This window comes from Cherax quadricarinatus, chromosome 67 (assembly GCF_038502225.1).
Source record: "Cherax quadricarinatus isolate ZL_2023a chromosome 67, ASM3850222v1, whole genome shotgun sequence".
In the NCBI taxonomy this organism is placed as follows: Eukaryota; Metazoa; Arthropoda; class Malacostraca; order Decapoda; family Parastacidae; genus Cherax; species Cherax quadricarinatus.
This window is the reverse complement of record NC_091358.1, coordinates 14,055,971-14,063,596: the sequence shown is the minus strand read 5'-3', so window position 1 is coordinate 14,063,596 and position 7,626 is coordinate 14,055,971. Positions and strand designations below refer to the sequence as shown.

General features: G+C 42.5%; 1 protein-coding gene across 2 annotated transcripts in view; it reads right to left on the bottom strand.

Annotated features, from left to right (window-relative positions):
• Nucleotides 1-7,626, bottom strand: part of LOC128699706 (neuronal PAS domain-containing protein 2-like) — a 689,714-nt gene that overhangs the window by 4,298 nt on the left and 677,790 nt on the right. The window lies entirely within an intron of this gene.

Sequence of the window (7,626 nt, the reverse complement as noted above, 5' to 3'; positions counted from 1 at the left end):
GACTTGGAGCTATCCTTGCTTTCATTATATCTAGACACGGATAACCCACACATAGGAGGTTACCACGACGTTTCGGTCCGAGAAGGACCATTTACTCACTGTGTGACTTTGTAAATGGTCCAAGTCAGCCCGAAACGTTATAAGTTTCTCTCTCCCATGTCCGGGTTATGAGTGTATTGTTCCAATTACGGTATTGTGCCTTTTCGTTCTTTCTTGTTCATTTTACCCGGGTTACCTCTATTTCTCAATATATAAAAATTTCCAATGATTATATTAATGTTTGTCTTAAGTGATTCACTAATAATAAATTTACCTTTTCTTAAGACTCGTAAGTAACAGTAATATAAAAGTTATGTGAAATATCTCCTTGTCTTAGTGTGTAGATAATTTTCAGAATATAACAATTCGCATGTGTGATAAAGTTCCTCAAAGAGCTGGGTGAAAAACTAGTCATAGAAACCAAGGACCACAGGGCGGCCAGCTTCCTCTTTCAGAGACTCAGTATTGCGATCCAGAAGGGAAATGCCTGCAGCATTCCGGACACGCGGCCCACCACCGGGGAGCTGGACGAAGTATTCGAGATGTAGCTCTGAGTTATCTATGTTGTTTTACTCCCTATTGTATTTTTGTCAGTGTATTTTGTCAATGTATTTTGTCCTTAAATATAGTATCTATCTCTTTCTCTCTCACATATGTCGTGCCGAATAGGTAACACTGGTCAGCTAGCAAGAACTCGTTTAAAATTTAGTCCTTTCTAAAATTTTGTCTTGTACGTTTAAAGATATATTTTTTAATTTATGTTAATGTAAAAATGAATAATTTTGTACCAGAAGAACCTTAGAAAACTTACCTAACCTTATTATAACAAGCAGAATTTAATTTAGCCTAATCCAGCTAAATACATTTTAGACAAGTTTACAATAATTTAATAAAAACACAATGATATATATTTTTTCGTTAGGTTCAGAATGATTTTTGCGAAATTACTGCATACACAAATTTTCGCTTCCCTTATTCGGCAAGAAGAGCGTTGATGTTTAAGCCAAAATAGCAAGTTTTAACTATTTGGCACAACATATATTAGGAGGACCCCGCTTTACAGCGTTTCGCTAATACAGCGGTTTTCAGTTACACCAATCCTTCATTTATTCAGACTTTCTATAATACATTCAGCACTCACTATAAGCTAAGGACAAATATTTTAAGGCAAGGAATGTGTGTAATTATGCATTTTTAGGCCTAGTTCTATTGCTCACTTAACATGTTTACATTATCATATATTATCAGGTTTTATATGCATTTGAAAGTGAACAAAGGCTATGTTTCACTTTACAGCCAGGAACCTAACCTGCTGTGTAAGCGGGGCCGTCCTGTATATATAATATATAGATACCCAGAAGTTGCACATGTCTTAGTTTCATCATATAATACACCACACCGACCGTTTCCCTCCGAGGTAGGGTGACCTGAAGAAGAAATACTTTTACTATCACTCACACTATCAGCTTTGCCAGAGGTCCGCCAATAATACAACTGCTCAGATATCCTTCAAACTGCAATATCCCCGCCCTTATTTCAGAGTGTAGACACTGTTGTTCACACCTCCAGGGTTCTTGTCTGGTTAACTGATTTTCCTGAATCAGTTCATAAATGTCACTGTACTCATACTCCAACAGCACGTCAAGTCATAAAAACTATTTGCCTCCACTCTAACATGCTCACTCATGCATGCTGGATGTTAAGTCCATCGTATATGAAAGTTCCTCTAACCTCTCCTTGCAACTTTTCCTAGGGCGACCATTACCCCACCTTTCCTCCACTACATGTTTATACACCCTCTTTCCTGTCTAAATGTTCACGCCACCTCAACCTCTTCTCAGCTCTCTGGATAATACATTTAGTAATCCTGCACTTCTTAATATCCAAACAACGAATTTTCTGCATAATATTTAAGCCACATATTGCCTTCAGACAAGATATCTCCACTGCCTCCAGCCTCCTCCTCGCTGCAACATTCATAACTATGAAGAGAGCAGGAGGTTGTTACACACACAGGGAGGGGGTTATGAAGAGAGCAGGAGGCTGACAAACACGGGGGTATGAAGATAGCAGGAGGCTGACAAACACGGGGGTATGAAGATAGCAGGAGGTTGACAAACACGGGGGTATGAAGATAGCAGGAGGCTGACACAGGGGGTGGTTATGAAGAGAGCAGGAAGCTGACACCACACACACACACACACACACACACACACACGGAGGGGCGGGGTTATAAAGAGAGCAGGAGGCTGACACACACACGGGGGGGTTATGAAGAGAGCAGGAGGCTGACACACACATACACACACAGGGGGGGGGGGTTATGAAGAGAGTAGGAGGCTGACACACACAGGGGGGGGTATGAAGAGAGCAGGAGGCTGACACAGGGGGGGTATGAAGAGAGCAGGAGGCTGACACAGGGGGGGTATGAAGAGAGCAGGAGGCTGACACAGGGGGGGGGTATGAAGAGAGCAGGAGGCTGACACATACAGGGGGGGTTATGAAGAGAGCAGGAGGCTGACACATACGGGGGGGGTTATGAAGAGAGCAGGAGGTTGACACACACACACACACACACACACACACACACCAAATGCAAAGTCATGAAGATTGGAGAGGGGTAAAGAAGACCGCAGACAGAGTATAGGCTAGGTGGACAAAGACTACAGACCTCACTCAGGGAGAAAGACCTTGGGGTGACCATAACACCGAGCACATCACCGGAGGCACACATCAACCAAATAACCGCTGCAGCATACGGGCGCCTGGCAAACCTGAGAATAGCGTTCCGATACCTTAATAAGGAATCGTTCAAGACACTGTACACTGTGTATGTTAGGCCCATACTGGAGTATGCAGCACCAGTCTGGAACCCACACCTGGTCAAGCACGTCAAGAAGTTAGAGAAAGTACAAAGGTTTGCAACAAGGCTAGTCCCAGAGCTCAAGGGAATGTCGTACGAGGAAAGGTTAAGGGAAATCGGACTGACGACACTGGAGGACAAAAGGGTCAGGGGAGACATGATAACGACATGCAAGATACTGCGGGGAATAGACAAGGTGGACAGAGATAGGATGTTCCAGAGAGGGGACACAGGGACAAGGGGTCACAACTGGAAGCTGAAGACTCAGACGAGTCACAGGGACGTTAGGAAGTATTTCTTCAGTCATAGAGTTGTCAGCAAGTGGAATAGCCTAGCAAGTGAAGTAGTGGAGGCAGGAACCATACATAGTTTTAAGAAGAGGTATGACAAAGCTCAGGAAGCAGAGAGAGGACCCAGTAGCGATCAGTGAAGAGGCGGGGCCAGGAGCTGAGTCTCGACCCCTGCAACCACAATTAGGCGAGTACACTTAGGTGAGTACACACAGAGGGGGCGGGGTTATGAAGAGAACAGGAGGCTGACGCACGCTGGGAGGGGGGTTATGAAGACAGCAGGAGGCTGACACACACTGGGTGTGCTATGAAGAGAGCAGGAGGCTGACACACACTGGGGGTGCTATGAAGAGAGCAGGAGGCTGACACACACGGGGGGTTATGAAGACTGCAGGAGGCTGACACACAGGGGGGGTTGTGAAGACAGCAGGAGGCTGACACAGACGGGGGGGTTATGAAGACAGCAGAAAGCTGACACACATGGGGGGCTATGAAGACAGCAGAAGGCTGACACACAGGAGGGGTTATGAAGACAGCAGAAGGCTGACACACATGCTACACACCCATTAAGAATGTTGATACCACTATACTCTCACACATTCTCCCTTTTGCCTCTACAGATGATGCTCTTTGCTCCACAGATGCCTCAATGCACCACTCACCTTTGCTCCACAGATGCCTCAATGCACCACCCACCTTTGCTCCACAGATGCCTCAATGCACCACCCACCTTTGCTCCACAGATGCCTCACTGCACCACCCACCTTTGCTCCAGATACCTCAATGCACCACCCACCTTTACTCCACAGATGCCTCAATGCACCATCCACCTTTGCTCCACAGATGCCTCAATGCATCCTGAACACATTCACTTCGTCCAGCCTCTCCCCAATATGATATCCAGTCTTTCATTACCTAATTTTTTTGTTACTCTCCTCACTTTGTTCTTACCTACATTCCCTTAGTCTTCTGATATCCAAATTAGTCAGCTAATCTTTGCAACTTCTCTTCAGAATCGCCTTAAGCACAGTCTTCGGCAAAAAGCAACTGTGACAACTCCCATTTTGTATTAGATTTTATACAGTTTAACCCCACGCCTCTCCCCAACACACTAGTTTTCACTTGTCTTAAATCCCATCCATAAATATGTTAAACAACAATGATGAGATCACACATCCCTGTCTCAGGTCTACTTTTACTGGGTAATAATCTCCCTGAACTTCACTATCCTCGTAAAAAATTTTAACCGCTTTCAGTAACTTACCACCTATTCCATACAGTTGCAACATCTGCCATATTGCTTCCCTATTCACCTTATAACATGCCTTTTCTTAAATGCAACGAAAACTTCCTTACCTTTATCTAAATATTGTTCATTATACATTTCACTGTAAACACTTGGTCTACAAACCCCTCACCTTTCACCTTGTTCATTTGCGATCCTGCTCTCCGTCTTCCTCAAAATATTCCTTCCATCTTCCCGATACCTCCAACTCTCCTCTTCTATTTTTAACTGTCAAATCCATTCATTCCTCAGGCTTTCTCAACTAATCATACCATACCCCCTCACCACTCGTTTAACATTTCTTTTACTCTCCATATACTTTTCCCTCCTTATATCAACCTGCTTTGTAATATCTCATTTGTTAACTTTTCCCTCTTACGACTGGTTGCTCTGGGATCCTTGGTTTCCGTGATGAATTTGTCATCCATCTCTAAGGAATCTGAGAGCATACTTGCTCCATGCTCCGAGGGTTTCCGACCCTACTGGGACAGTTATAGTATGGTGCCAACCCACTGTATTTGTTGATTTTCTGGGCCTCCCTGAAAGTGGCGGCACCACTACCTTCAGTTTCAGAGTATGACAAGTAGGTGTCAGTCAGTATAGACGTACAGGTGTAGTCCCATGCAATCTGGATACTTTTGACTTCCGTCAGGCCCAAATTAATCAGTTGACGCTCTGTCGCGATTGTATCTGTGTTTGGTGGGCATGGGGGCTGCTAGGCGAAGAGCTACACCAGTCCGAATGGCCTGAGGGTTGAGTGACCATGGAGGAATTAGGGACAGCTAAAAGGAAATCTGAATGTGGTGCCCTTACTGCTAGAAGACGAGTTTTGTAGTTTCCTGGGGTATTATTGACTATTGGAAGATTTCATCCACGATCGGTTTGTCTCTGTGGGACTGCCTGTGATCTCTGGGTGGAGCTGGTCTGCTTGAGTCTGCTCGTGTCTCACTACGTGGCTGCTTCGATGAACTTTGGGTCGTGAGCTCCTAATTCACCTATCAAGCGTTCAGGGACAATCTCCTCAACTAGATCACTGGATGCAGTGCACGAAGACAGAAATGCAGTCAATGCTTCCTGTGTTGCCTTGCGCACCCCTGTACTTCCCAGTCGCACTGGAAGACTTTCTTGATCCTATTGGTGAACTTCTAATAACAGATCTCAGTTCATCATATTTGATAAGTGTTAGGTTGTCGAAGGAAGGTGCACACCTTAAGAAATAGGTTAGTCTTGGCAGAGTTACACCTTGTGAGGAGCATTTAGATCACCCATTCTCTCCTCTACGTGTTTCAGGTCATTCAGTTTGACTTTGAGTGTTGAGTTGATAGCCTGACGGCCCAGCGGTGCTCCCAATAGGGTGCTCATGGAAGGAGTGGTAGGATTGTTTGCACAGCGTTAATTAATTTTTGGGTTTGTTGAGATGATTTCACACTTGGAAGGGTTGATGAGGAATCTCAAAGTTTTCCCATGTGACTTCACCAGTTTCAGGTCCTCTACCAAGGAATCTTAAGTACCTGCCAGAGTGCCAGGTACCAGATACAGAGTTCGCTGTAGCGGCTCTTACTGTTATGCAGAAAAACAATGGAGCGAGTGGATCTCCCTGCTGAACACACTGCTGTACATGCTTATAAAATACGTTATCTCTGTCTGTCAGTATCCACCCTGCAGAGAAGCATGTGGTGCACCGAAAAATTCAGCATAAGCAGCATAATTTAACTTACATTCAAGTAGAAATGACTGTACAGGTGTCCATGCAGGGTAGACACACATGATTACTTAATGTTTACATATCCAGGACTGGCAGGAAACTCCCAGCCAGTGAGGCTCAACTTATTAACAAAGATCCTAATTTTGTATTGCCTAAATAGTCGGCAGCTATATTACAAATGCAGTGCAGTCTAGACAAAGTTATACGTGATATCTTTCACCTCTAGCAAAAAGGATGTAAATTACAGAGCAAATTCTTATTGGGAAGACGTTTCTCTCAAGTCATGAGCGAAATAAACCATACCACGGGTGGGGTTTGCTTGCAATCATGTTATTACGATTTCGTGAGTCATGAGCGAAATGTTGTCCTAATAAGACTTTATGTATTGGTATCATTATATTCACACATTTCATCCAAGTATCGTATATATGTTTCACAAATGTGTGTGGAAAACGTACCATCATTGATATTCGGATCAAATTAAGCAAAGTTTTAAGAAGAAAACTTTATAAGTAAGTGAAGGATTCCATGTGTCAGACGTCACCTTCATGTTGACCACGACACTACCATCCTTAACACCGCAATTTCAATCCTTCTAATATAGCATCCTAGACTGAAATTCTTAGATTTATACCATTGCCAATTTAAAAAAAAAATCAGTCTTAATCTACTTTCTGAGTAAAATATTGATATTTAAATACAGTCCAAAAATAATTATCTATAAAAATTTTGTACACATTGATAGACACACTTTCGAAAACTTAAGCTAGTTGTGATGGTTCTCTTAAGTATTTAAAAAGATACTAGGTTTTAAAACTTCAACGCAGCGCTTTATAACTCTTATGGGTTTACCGCTTAGTTATGATTATCATAATAATAATTTATAACCTCAAGCAGTAACGAATTAAAATATTTTTAATTAAAAATCTGAGGCAAACAAAAGCTTGATCGTGAAAAAAAAAAATATAAAACAAGACTTAAGAAATGTTTTTTTCCTATACGTGTTTAATGTACCTCAAAATGTATCGTACGAGTTTAATACATGAAGCAACTGACTATAACACAGCTCCGACCTATAACTGGACACTATAATCATGTGCTATAATTACCAAAAATATAATGACCACTCCTACAAAAACTACAACTTATTGGAAAGTTGAGAATCATGAAGATTGTATAACAAAGGGACAGAATATCTACAGTGAGACAATATCTTCAAGAACTTAAGATCTGGGGAAATCTAAACTAAGACTGTAAACTCAGGACTGTATTTCAAAAAACAAATTATGTGCAGTTTAATATACATGCATAGTAGTGCAGGACAACCATTGTGAAAAAAATAGTGAAATTCCAAGAGCTTTCGTGACTTCTCACATTATCAAGAAACTAGAGTTCCTTGATAATGTGATGCAACTGATACCGGATACCGTGGGTGTAACTGATA